General features: G+C 47.9%; 1 long non-coding RNA gene across 1 annotated transcript; it reads left to right on the forward strand.

Moving 5' to 3' along the window:
• Positions 1-361: 361 nt before the first annotated feature.
• On the forward strand, positions 362-10,634 carry LOC113903490. The gene is made up of 5 exons (XR_003514141.1): positions 362-786; positions 2,924-3,076; positions 8,751-9,126; positions 9,813-9,945; positions 10,080-10,634. It is a non-coding gene; the product is annotated as an uncharacterized LOC113903490 (long non-coding RNA).
• Positions 10,635-13,849: the final 3,215 nt, after the last annotated feature.

A 13,849-nucleotide genomic window follows, 5' to 3' on the forward strand; every position in this document is an offset into this window, starting at 1 on the left:
TTTGCCCCATGCAATATTTAATATAAATATGCCCCCTATTGCATAGGACACACTTCTACACTGAAAGAATTATTCAGTGTTCATCTGCAATTCAAATTGAACTAGGCATCCAGTTTTTGATTGAACGAGGCTTTTTTTATTTGCTGAATCTGGCAATCCTTTCCCTGAATTTGAAACTCTCAGAATTCTGCTCCCTCCCCTACCCCAACCAGCCTCTTTTTTTCACCTTCTTGGTGGAGGTTCAGCCTCTCCTAGACCCAGGCTCTTTTTAATTTTCCTCCTCCCCTGGTTTTTATTTACTTTAGCAAAATCACACTGGGTATCGATTTCAAAGTCTTTGATGTTATACTGGAGACTCAGTTGAGGGTGCCTGAGCTTTAGGAAGGTTTCCTCAGGACACTGGGAGGAAATTAAACCTCAGAAAATATGTTTGACTTTTTTTCTTTCCTCCTGAAAAGAACGTCTGTGGGTCGGGCTCCGTTCTGGTCACGGGAGCGCAAACAGTGGAGTGAAGGCCAGAACCCTCTCTTCTCAAGCCTCCACCGGCTACGGTCCCGGCCCGTGAGTGATTTATCTCCAGCTGCACTGGCGGCTTTCCCAGGGTTTCCATCCTCAGCTGAACTTACTGAGGGAGGCCCTAAGCCTGCAGGCTCCAGGGGATCCGAGAAGTCAGTGAGACTGGGGCTTCCCAAGCCGTACTGTGCACATGGATTCCTTGGGGAGCTTTCTCCAGCCCTAGCACTGGGGCTCGTGAACCCAGGATCTCTGGACATGGACCCAGGCATCGTGAGTTTGAAAAAAATGTCCTCCGAGGATTCTAGTGGGAGGCCCCAGGAGCCGGAGCCCTGCTGCTCTGGCTGGTGGGAGTTGATGGGTAAATGCCCCAGGTCCCTTCCCCCTTGTTGGGGTAACTCCGAGGCCCTTGCCTCTCTCTGGTGGTCACCTCTGTCCTGGGTGTCCCAGCTGCCCACAGCACTAACTGACTTCCTTCACTTCCTAGGTGCTTTTGGTTGCAACCAACAGACACCAGGTTTGGTCTCTGTCCTCCTTTCTCTTCCATTTTCTCATCCAACCTCTTCTGTGTGTGAGTGCCTGCTCAGTCACGTCTGACTGTTTGCGACCCCATGGACTGTAGCCCACCAGGCTCCTCTGTCCATGGGATTTTCCCAAGCGAAAATACTGGAGTCGCTTGCCATTCCCTTCTCCAGGGAATCTTCCTGACCCAGGAATCGAACCTGTGTCTCCTGCATCTCCTGCATTGACAGATGGGTTCTTTACCACTGAGCCACCAGGGAAGCCATAGAGTCCATCACAACCATCCAGTCTGGCTGCTAACCCTAACCCCTATTCTCACCTACTTCCCTCATTTTCCAAGCCTTCATATCAAGGTTGCATCTGTCTTCTAGAATTTCCATCTTCAAGATAACTGAGTTAGTTGTGCCCCACTCCCCAAAACATTCCCTGGGAATTTTTTTTTTGTTTTCTAAATGACTTCCAGGTGGGTTATTTGTACCAGCCACTATGCGACAGGGCTGGGACTTACTGAAATTGGCTTTTACCAGTCAAGTCCCACCCCCGGGCCTAGGGTGGGGTCAGACATACAGTCTGCATGGCTGCCAGGTGGTGGGGGGTGGACCTGGGGGAGGGGGAGCTTTGGGAGCAACCACAAGGTAAAAGAAGGGTGACCTGCAGAGGAAGGGGTGGGGTGGGACAGGAGAGTAGAGGGCTTGCGGGAGCCCTGAGCACCCTAAGCTGATTCTCAGAAAAGGCAGTGTCCTTTGACAGTTCTGAGGCTCTCTGACTGTGGTTTCAGCTCCTGGCAAACTTCTTTTTTCCACTGTGGGCGGAGTTGTCTGTTAGCCTGGCTGTGTCTACGGGAGGGGCCTCCAGAACAGATCCTGGGACAAGGGCTCATGTGCCTGTGGTTTATTAAGGAGGTTCTCCCAGGAGAAACTTCGAAGGGAGTGGAGAAAGCAGGTCAGGACAGAGGGAAGGCCACAGCGGGAGCAATTTTAGGCAGAGTCCCGCAGAGGGTGTGTTAGCCTTGGGACCTCTGGAGCGTGAGGAATGCTCAGGGTTATCCTGACTCGAGGCAAGAGGGCCGAATGTCCATACTCCTGTTAGTCCTTCACCAAAGATGGTGGATGAGTGGGGTGTGCAAGAAGACTGTGAAGCTCCAGTGCTCTGGGTTCACCGTCTCCAGGCAAGGAAACTCTGTGGCAAGCGGGCAGCCTTTCAAGGACGAACCTCAGGGGCACTCTCTGGAGAGCAAAAGCCCTTTTGAGTGGGGAGGAGTCAGCGATACAAGCTGTTATAAGGAGACCCAAGGGGTGGGTGGGGCCCCGGGCATTGCCCACTCCAGGCCATGGTGGCTTGATCAGCCAAGTCCACTCATCAGCTTTCACCCATAAAGCAGGGTCTCTGCCTCTGACCTGTGAGCCCAGCTCTCACATTAATTTTGCTCAGCCCCCAGTGAGCTGGTCTGCCAGTGCCTTAAGCCCTCTGCACTCATTGTTAGTCGCTTAGTTGTGTCTGACTCTTTGTGACCCCCTGGACTGAAACCCACCAGGCTCCTCTGTCCACAGAGTTCTCCAGACAAGAATACCAGAGTCCATTCCCTTCTCTAAGGGATCTTTCCGACCCAGGGATCGAACCCAGGTCTCCTGCATTGCAGGCAAATTCTTTACCGTCTGAGCCACCAGGGAAGCTAGTTGCCAACATTTAAATCTTAGGCGATTTGTGCACAAGAATCTGGGTCTCTAGGTCAGATTTATTATCAGAGGCCCACGTTCCACGTGGCCACAATTGGTGGAGGCCACCGTGTCTTCCTGTGCTGATCAATATTAGTGGAGGGTCCTGATACCACATCCTCCACTGTTCTCTATCATGTTCCAAACACATGCACTATAATTTTTCTTCATAGGAGAGTCAAGAGGAAAGATGTTGGACTCACATCTATCAAGTGGAGGGAAACACACAGCCGAGGACGGTTAATGTGGACATGAGATATGTTTGCGTCTGAAGACTGCAGCCCAAGACGCCCATAGGAAGCCTCCATCCTGGTGCCCGCTGGGCTGTGAGTTTGCCCCTCCGGCTATGAGCTCGGCGCCCCCACCAGACACTTCCTTTTCCACCAGGATCCAGCTGCTCGTCAGCCCCTCCCCCACCCCACTTTGTTAGAAGCAGCTGTTTTTCCCCTTCCAGCCCTCCAAGTGCTGATTTCATTTCTTTCCCGACAGAAGTTTGGAGCCAGGAGGGAAATGGTTTGGCAGGAAATCAACAAGCCATGGGAGGAAGAGGACAGAGTGGAGAAAGCAGACGCCTCATAGAGGGCTGGGCCGAGGGGGTCTGAGTGGGCAGACTGGACGGGGCTCCAAAGACCCCCAGAAGTCCCTGCAAGTCCCTGGAGTTGGGTGGATTAGTGGCCTCCGTGGAGTTTACTTGCTCTCCTCTGAGTTGCCTTAGCAACTTTAGCTGGGGTGGATTCCAGAAAGTTCTTTTTCCCAGCAGTTTTTCTCTCTGGTGTCGCTGGAGAGAGGTGAAGGCAAGCTGTGGGGAGGAAGGGAACCACGGGGGCCCGGGGCTGGCAGGGCACGTTTGAACATGTGTGTTGAGTGTTGACAGTGCCAGGGCAGGAGACTTGCGGGGTGATGAGAGGTACCGGAGGACCAAAGGCTGAGAGCTGTAATGTGTGGAGGCCGTCGAGACTCAGCACCCGTGGCCCCTGGGACAGGTGGCCCAGGCCCAGAGGAGCCCAGTACCCCGCTCCCCAAGGTCTCATGTTGTCCCTCCACCCTCACCCCAGCCACAGCTGCTTCGGCTCTTCTCCCCTAAATCGCCCTCTCCTCCCAACCCAGCTAAACCAGCGTCTTTTGAGTTCTGGAAAAATTCCTCTCCCCTTAACTATGCCATAAAAGGGCTGAAAGTTTCCAAAAGGAACACTTAACTGAGACATAGAGGGGAAAACCTGGGTGCAGAAAAACGGCTGATGTTACAGAGTGCAGACCCAAGTCCAGCTCAACCGCACATCTGGTGGGGGGTCGCCTGGTAGTGCGGGAGCCAACTGTTCTTGGAATTCCTTGACTCAGTCCAGCCTGTGTGGTGGCCGCGAACACAGGCCGAGTTCTGGGCGGAAATGTGGCTCTGGGGTTGGGGGGCTGTTTCCAGCCTTGTGGGACCTTCAAGTTGCTCAGAGCCTGCTGGGCCCAAGTCTTTGTCTGAGAAGGAGCTCTCTGCACCTCCACCCCACCCTGGGCTGAGCCAGGCCCCTCTCAGCGGCCCTCCCCAACCCAGCCACCTCCTTGAGTCTCGTCCTGGCCCTGCCTCCTTCTTCATTCTTCTCTTGGAGGTGACTGGCTTCTGGCCTAGGAGAGCCCACCACCCCTCTCCCCACGCCCTCTCTCTCTGCCTGGCCAGTTTGCCAGAAGCATGTTCCCTGGGCTTGGGGCTGGCTCCAGCCTAGAGCAGCGGGGTGCACTGGGCCCTCCAATGGGTCTCTCCATTTCCAAGCCTGCATCACCTTTGGGGTCCCCTAGGAGTCTGGTTTTTGTCTTGAGGGATTGAACTTGTCCACGAGGAAGACGTGGCTGATCTACCCAAGTGTAAAGTGTGTTATTTTTCAAAATAGGTAAAACATCTACATGTTAGTATAATCACACATGAAACATAAGTGTCTTCACCCCTCTATCCCTTCTTCTTCTCTAGAGAGAACCACTACCTGTGCGTCTTCCAGAGGTAGTCCCTGCAAGCATATATATGTGTATATTTTGTGCAAGGTGTGTACAAATGTATAATATAGATTATATACATTTGTATGTACATATAAATATATGCAGGGCACACACGCGCACACACACACACACACAGTCAGCCTTTCCTATCTGCAGGTTTCACACTATGGGTTCAATAAATCGTGGATCAAAAATATTCCCCCAAAGGAGGAAAGAGAGGGTAGAATATATGGAGAGTGTAACATGGAAACATACATTACCGTATGTAAAATAGATAGCCAATGGGAATTTGCTGAACTCAAATGGGAGCTCTGTAACAACCTAGAGGGGTGGGATGGGGAGGAAGATGGAGGGAGGAAAAGGGAGGGGACATAGGTATACCTATGGCTGATTCATGTTGATGTTTGGCAGAAACCAACACAATACTGTGAAGCAATCATCTTTCAATTAAAAGGGGTTCCCTGATAGCTCAGTTGGTAAAGCATTGGCCAGCAATGCAGGAGATCCCAGTTTGATTCCTGAGTTGGGAAGATCTGCTGGAGAAGGGATAGTCTACCCACTCCAGTATTCTTGGGCTTCCCTGGTGGCTCAGCTGGTAAAGAATTCGCCTGCAATGCAGGATACCTGGGTTGGATCCCTGGGTTGGGAAGATCTCCTGGAGAAGGAAAAGGCTACCCACTCCAGTATTCTGGCCTGGAGAATTCCATGAACTGTATAGTCCATGGGGTCCCAAAGAGCTGGACACGACTGAGGGACTTTCACTTTTCAATTAAAAATAAATAAATTAAAAAAAAATTCCTCCCCCCAAATTCCAGAAAGTTCCAAAAAGCAAAACCTGGATTTGCTGTGTGGGCCAGCATTGTATTAGGTATTGTAGGTAATCTAGAGATGATTTAAAGTTTATGGGAGGATGGAGGTCTATCATATGCAAACACTACACCATTTTATATGAGGAACTTGAGCATCTGAGGATTTTGGAGTGTGGCTGAAGGTGGGGTGGGGGCCTGAACACAATCCCACTGTGGGAGGGGCAACTGTATATAAATTCATTTAATATATTTTGGAGATAGTTTTGTATGGGCACGGAAAGTGCTTCTTCATTTTAAAAAGTGGCTGTTAGTATCCCTTGTAGCATTGTATATTTATTTAACCAATTCTTTATTTCCAGGCCTTTGGGTTGCTCCCAATCTTGCTATCTCTCTAAGCCACAGTGAGCATCTTTATCTTTGCAGTTAGACTGCTTGGCGCAAGTGCCTGTGTGTCTGCAGGATAAATCCTGGCAGTGGTGTTTTTGGCCAAAAGATATGTGCATTTTTAGTTTTGATAAATATTGTCAAAATGCCCTCTAAAGGGCGACTGTACTGATTTCTTAAGTCCCATCAACAGTATTTGAGAGCTTCTGTTTCTCTACACCCTCACCAACACAGAGGGCCGTCAAACTTTTTGATATTTGCCAGCCCAGGAGCTAAAAGTAATTGGTATGTAGTAGTCATTATAATTCTTCTTTATACCAGTGCGGTTAAAGCATATTCTCATTATGTTCAAAGACCCTTTATTCCCATTTCTATAAGTTCTTTTCTAACCTTTCCCGTCTTTTTTTTTTTTTTTTTTGGCTGTACCACCTAACATGTAGGATCTTAGTTCCTGGACCAGGGATTGAACCCATGCTCCCTGCAGTGGAAACACGGAGTCTTAAACATTGGACCACCAGGGCATTCCCTATCTCGTTTTTTTTTTTTTTTTAAATTAGGTTGTTGGCCTTTTTCTGGACTTCCCTGGTGGTTCAGATGGTAAAGAATCTGCCTGCAATGTGGGAGACCTGGGTTCGATCCCTGGGTTGGGAAGATCCCCTGGAGAAGGGAATGGCTACCCACTCCAGTATTCTTGCCTGGAGAATCCCATGGACAGCGGAACCTGCTGGGCTACAGTCCATGGGGTTGCAAAGAGTCGGACATGACAGCAACTTTCACTTCACTTCAGTTGGGTTTTTTTTAATTGATATCTAGAAGTGCTTTATATATTAAGGAAATTGACCTTTGCCAACCCTCAAGTTGTAAATCTCTTTGTATTTTGTTTATAATTGGACTTTTATTAGACACTTGAATTTAAGTTTTTAATATAATTAAATTTATTACTTTAAAAAATGCCTTCCAAATTTTGTTTTGCTGAGAAAAATCTTTCCCACTCTGAGCTTATTTTAAAAACTTATTCCATTTTTCCTAATGCTTATATGGTTTGTTTTAATGTTTAAATTTCTGACCCATCTGGAATTTATTTATTTATGTACTTATTAATTTATTGAAGTGTAGTTGATGAACAATATTATGTTAGTGTCAGATGTACTACATAGTAATTTGACAATCAAATGCATTATGAAATGATCATAGCAATAATTCTAGTAACCATCTGTCACCATACATAAAAATTAGTATTTAATACTGTATTCTGTTAGCTGTAAACCACATCCCTGTGAATTATTTATTTTGTAATTGGAAGTTTGTGGCTCTTCATCTCCTTCAGCTATTTTACTCAACCCCTGACCTGTTGGTGACCACCTGTTTCTTCTTTGTATTTATGAGTCTGTTTCCGTTTTGTTTGTTAGATTCCACATATAATGAAAATACCATGTGCAGTATTTGTCCCTCTCTGTCTGACTTATTTCACTTAGCATAAAACACTCTAGATTTATCTGTGTTGTTGTAAATGGCAAGATTAACTTCTTTTTAATGACTAATATTCCGTGTGTGTGTGTGTGTGTGTGTGTGTGTGTATATATATATAACCTAAACTGTATCCATATATAAAAACTAATCAGTATCCATTCATATACTGGTAGGCACTTAGGTTACTTCCATATCTTGGCTATTGCAAATAATGCTGCAGTGAACATAGGGGTGCATATAACAAATATTTCAAATTAAATAATATTTCAAATTAATATTTTGTTTTCTTCAAGACAACCCAGGAGTAGTATTGCTGGCTCATATGGTAATTCTATTTTTGATTTTTTGAGGAACCTCCGCATGTTTTCCATAGTGGCTGCCTCTTTTTCCATTGCCAGCAGCAGAGTATGAGTATTCCCTTTCCTGCACAGTGTCGGCAGCATCTGTTATCTGTGGTCTTTCTGCTGGTGGCCGTTCTGACAGGTGTGAGCTGACATCTCATTGCGGTTTTGATTTGCATCTCTCTGATGAATAGCGGTGCCGAGCATCTTTGCTTGTGTCTATTTCGGGCTGAGGAGTAAGGTGGGGATCCTGCTTTATTTTTCCCAGGTGGCCGCCCAGTTGTCCCAGTGAATCAGGCTCTTCTGAAGGCTCCCTCTTTTCTCCATGGATATAACTATAAAACCGCTTTCTTCGGCACATATTTAGTGGGGAGTTGGTGGGGAGGTGGGTGACAGATCCTGCCTTAGTCTCAGCCCCGTTTTCTTGAGGGGTTCAGTTCAGAATCCAAACTTGCAAATTCCACTCATGGAAGCAGAAGCCCTGCAGTTCATGAGGCATCTCTTTTCTCCTTGGAGGGTGGCTCCTTGGTCCCACCTTCCCCACTCTCCCCCCAGGGCCACAAAGCATACCTTCCACTCGCCCCTGAGCAGTGATGGAGGAACCCCAGGTCTAGTCCCCGTGGAGCATGTCCAGGTCTGGTCTGTGCTCATCCACACCCAGGGGCTTCAGAGCTTTCCCCTCTCTTTATCTTCAGAGCACACCTCTTGGTGGCTCCTCACCCGCCCGGTTTAGGGATGAAGGTGATAAGGCTTGGAGAGACTGTGCCAGCTCAGGATTGGATCCCGAATCTGAATACCCAGAGTCAAATTCAAGACCTTGTTCTCAGCACCCCTAGTTTTCCACACCTCTTTGCATCTCAGGTTTCCCCTCTGCAGGCACTACTGGCCCAGCCAGGACCCCTCTCCCTGGGTGCCCCCTAGTACTATCAACACCCTCCTCTGCAGACGTCTATCAGGGTCAACTCACTGCTGGGCGACCATGAATGGTAATGAGTTTTCTTTCTTATTATTTCCAGTTTTACCAGAAATGCAGCGTAGTGGCCAGTCCATACTCTGAATTCGTGGTGAACTGACAAACACCTGCATGTGGAAGGAGAGACATCACTGATCCAATGGACCCAAGTCACCAACCATCAACCTGGCCCTTCTCGCTGCTCTGGTGCTGGGAGCTCCCACAATCACACTCGTGCTTTAAAGGCCGCCTGGATAATTTTCTTGTTCTAAATCTGAGCTTATTCAAAGAAAAATGACTTTGGCTTGGCATGTGAAAAAGGTCAGGTCATTGCACTGTTGGAAACGTCTACATGCTTGCAAAGAACGGAGAATTTTCTGAGTGTGCGGCTCCCTCAGCGCCTTTACCGTGATTTGTTTCTCCCTTTGTGTGGAGTCCGGGTGAGTGTTTTTAAAAAGGCATCTGAAAGCCTGAGCGTCCTGTCACCTGCAGGAGGGGGCGGGTCAGCTGGCCACTGCTGTCCAGGGGAGGGATGTGTTTTTGACTAAAATATGAAAAGTTTCAACATTCATTCTAGAATCTGCCAATACTCGTTAATTTTTCCTTTCATAAGCAATTGTTTAAAAAGGATTTTTATTTTATGTTCATCTTAATTTTCCCCGACTTTTCATTTGAAAAAATTTTCAGCCACAGAAAACTGTGAGAATAATAACTGTCAAATTCATCACCAGTTAACGTTTTGCCACATTTACTCTATCTCGCTATAGAAACGCAGACATTGGTCCAAAAAAAATCAGTAACATTTCCTTCATTCTTTTCTTCTTGTTTTTTTTTTTCCCCTGGACTATTTGAAAGTTGCACATTTTGTGCAGGTAAGTCTGCACATCTATTCTAAGACATGAACATTCTCCTTTATAAGAACAAAACCCTTATCACACCAGTGAATCTTACACAGAGGCACATCTGGTCTCTCTCTGAGGCCAATATTCAGATTTTGCCAGTTTTCCTAATCCTGGCCTTTCCCTCTTGATCCAGGGTCCAGATAAGGCCCATCACCTCCCCCCACTGCTGGGTCTTCTCTCCTGCCTCTCATTTGAACCTTCTCCTACCCACCTTGTCTTTCCAGACGCTGGAATTTTAAAGCGTTCAGGTTGTTCCTTTGGCAGTTGTGCGTGCATGCTTAGTTGCTCAGTCATGTCTGACTCTGCGAGCCCATGGATTGTAGCCTGCCAGGCTCCTCTGTCCATGGGATTTCCCAGGTAAGAATACTGGAGTGGGTTGCCATTTTCTTTTCTAAGGGATTTTCCTGATCCAGAGATTGAACCCACATCTCCTGCATTGCAGGCAGATTTTTTACCTGCTGAGCCATCCAGGGAACCCATTTGTTTTGCAGAATTCTCTTCAATTTGGATTTGACTGATTCCTCTTTATGAAGAAACTCGGGTGAACTATTGTCTACTTTGCCAGGATCGATCTTAAGTTCTGCTTTTGAAGAGCTGCTCACATGAAATAAAACCCAGAAGATACAGAAGAATTCATACTCAAGGGTCTCTCTCCTTTTCTGTCTCTTCCTGGAGGCAATGTGTGCTCCAGATTTCTATGTCTCCTTCAGAGACAACACCCCACGGACCTGTCTAATGATGGCTCCACACCTCCACCTGGGGAGTTCAGTGGGTGTGACTGTCATGTCTGTTACTCTCTTGCCTAGAAGCCTCGAAAGACAGTCAGAAGTCCCACTAAGATGCTTATCTGGCCACTGGTCCTTCCCCTCCCTTCTCACCCTGTCACAGAGACAGGCTGGGACCTGGACCCTCAACCTGAGTCCTTGCAGGTTGCACCTGGACAGACATTCAGGAAACACTTGTGCAGAGTGGCTGTGCCTGCACACACACATAGCATGCACACACACATAGCATGCATACACACACCTGCCACACATGCACACACCAACAAACACACACACACATACACACATATACCACACACACACACCACACACCATATGCACACACACAGCACACACACACATGCATACACCACACCATATGCACACATACACCATACATACATATCCCCCCAACACCATACACTCACACACACCATACATACACACACCATACACACATATACCACACACATACACACCGCACACCATACACACACACCATACACATATACACCATACATACACACACACCATACACACACACCACACACCATATGCACACACACACCATACACACATATACCCCACACACACACACCATACACACACACCACACACTATATGCACATACATACCATGCACACATACCACGCACCATATGCACACACACACACATACACACACATGCACACACACAGCAACAGAGGCTTCTGGTCAACAGCTCTCCTGAGATCCCAGCCAGAACCACCTGGTCAATCCACAGAATGGTGAGAAAGAATGCATTACTGTTTTGAGTCAGCATTTTTGGGTTTTTATGACACAGAATTAGGTGGCGGAAGCAGGGCTGTTTCTGCTCTGCAGGTGGGAGTGAGCCAGCCTGCTGAAGGGATGCAGGGTTTGCCTGCCTTGGGGACCTGCAGGGGTAGAGACAAGGGCAGACACAAAGCAAGGCTTTTAAAATAAAAGTTATTTTTATTTATCAAAGTAATATACAGTACATACACACACACACATATGTGGCAACAACTCAGACGTATCAGAAAATGTTAACATGAAAACAGCTGCACCTCACCTGCTGAGCTTTCCTACTGTCCGAGAGACAACACCTTTTGGAAGATAGTTCCAGTTTATGTTTTTCTCTCCAAACTCCAGATCTCAAACTTGTACCTCCATTCCTCAGTCCCTGTCATTAGACAGTAGCTACTCAGCCCGCAGTCGCTCAGATGAGCATTTAGGTCCCTGTTCCCAATGTGTGAACTCTCTGAGACTGTTTCTGGTTTCTGCAGGAGCACCTCCTCTTCCAACAACAGTTGCTGATGTAACTCTCGATTCCCAACTTTGTAGGATAAGGGTACTGGCACCTCCTGCCTTTCTTCTGCTTTTCTCCTCCCTTCCAGAGCCCATATTTGAGGGTCCACTTGGACCACTGCATAGCACTGCCTTCCTGGGGGAGTATCCATGAAATTCTCAAAATTAGGTGCAAAGTTGTGTGTGTGTTTAGGTTCCATTTCCCTGGGAGAGTTTAGAACTCCCATCAGATTCTCAAAGGGATAAGATCCAAAGGTGGAATATTGGGCCCTGAAGTGATGGTAAAAGTGTTAGTTACTCAGTCCTGTCCAGCTCTTTGCGACCCACGGACTATAGCCCACCAGGCTCCTCTGCACATGGGATTCTCCAGGCAAGAATACTGGAGTGGGTTGCCATTTCCTGTTTTCCACCTGTCCCCAGATCCACCCCCACCTTCTCTATCCCCTGTGCCCTGAGCCCCTGGGGGGGCAGTGACTCAGGCCAGGTGGGGAGAATGGAGGGGGCAGTGGTCTCCCTCTGCAGGGCCCTCTCAGGCTGGCTGTGTCTCCCCGAAGGACCTGCTCCATACAACCACTCTCTCTGGGGACTTCCCTTGTAGGGGTAACCACAGCCGGGTTGCTCCCAGCCCCAGCTCACTGCCTTGTCCTGTGTGGTCCCACCACACCCCACCCACACTTCTGTCAATCGTTCCTTTGAGAACCCGCCTCGACTTTGCCTGATCTGACTCTGGCATTTGATTCCTGCTGGGACTTTAGAGTTCTCAGTTTCCTTGGACACAAACCCTGAATCTTCGGTCATGTGCTCTTGGCAAAGGGAGAAGTTGAATTGCTGTGCTGTTTCCCCAGGGGTCTGGCTGACCCTGTGGGAGAGCTGAAGCTGGGAGTCCTTTATTGTTACCCCAAATCCAGACAAGGGGCCAGCAGCCTTTAACTGGACCCCCAAATGACCAGCCATCAGATTCCTGGAGGGGAGTGCCAAAGTAGATGCCTTCAGGTGTGGGCAGCTCCTGGGAAGGGCCTCCCAGCAGTGGGCCCCAGCTCTCCCAGGGCACGAGAGCCTTGGGGCCCAAGGAGGATGGGGGAGTACACAGCAGAGCCCTCTGCACTCCTGATCTTGGTCTGGCCGTTAGACTCGGGCTTCTTTCCCCCACGCCCCAGTTCCTAGCAGTGTCTGATATACAGCAGGTGCTCAGCAAATCCTTGTTGAATGAGAGCTGGGTAACAAGTGTCTTTGATATTTTGAAGTTCATAACCGCAGGACTCCTGTGTACCACTGTTGTTTTGCTTTTTAACTCTTTGCTTTGAAATGCTTCCATAGTAAAGTCATTAAAATAAGATTAAAAAATTATCAGATTTCCTATTGTTAGCATTTGGCACTGTCCTCTCCATATATATATAAAACATAAGTACAGTATGTGTGTGTTAGTCACTCAGTCGTGTCTGACTCTTTATAACCCGATGGACGGTGGCCTGCCAGGATCCTCTGTCCAAGGGATTTTTCAAACAAAAACACTGGAGTGGGTTGCCATTTACTTCTCTAGGGGATCATCCCCACTCAGGGATTGAACCTAGGTCTCCTGCATTGCATGCAGATTCTTTACCATATGAGCCACCAGGGAAGCCCATATATAGTACATATGTATCATATACACTCATACACATATACACTTGGGCTATTATTAATTTCTGAAACATTTGAAAAAGCTGGAGAGTCCTGGGTTTTGGCTGGCAATACTTCAGTGAGTGTCTCCCAAACACAAAGGCATCTTCTTACACACCCTCTATACAGTTTATCAGACTCATGAGATGGGACATGGACTCAAAACGATGATCTGCTATGTGATCCATGCACACACTCCAGTTGTGCCCATAATGTCCTTTATAGATGCCCTCCCCCCATCCCATGTTAGGGATCCACCCCCAGATCATACCGCCTTCAGCCGTCATGTCTCTCTAGAGTCCTGTGTCCTTTGCTGCGCTTTGGAGGACCACAAACCAACTGTGTTGTGAAAGCATCCTTCTGTTTGGGTCTGTTTCCCCAGGATGGGATATGATTCTATCTCTCACTTCTCTGCCCCAGATCTGGCAGGTTTAAAGTTCATGGCATCTCTCATCCCAGGGGGAGGAGCCCCTGCTCCCAGTTTCTACTCTAAATCAAAGTCCAAGGTTTAAATGTCCCACTGGAGGTCA

The sequence above is a fragment of the Bos indicus x Bos taurus genome, chromosome 13 (genome assembly GCF_003369695.1).
Source record: "Bos indicus x Bos taurus breed Angus x Brahman F1 hybrid chromosome 13, Bos_hybrid_MaternalHap_v2.0, whole genome shotgun sequence".
Lineage (NCBI taxonomy): Eukaryota > Metazoa > Chordata > Mammalia > Artiodactyla > Bovidae > Bos > Bos indicus x Bos taurus.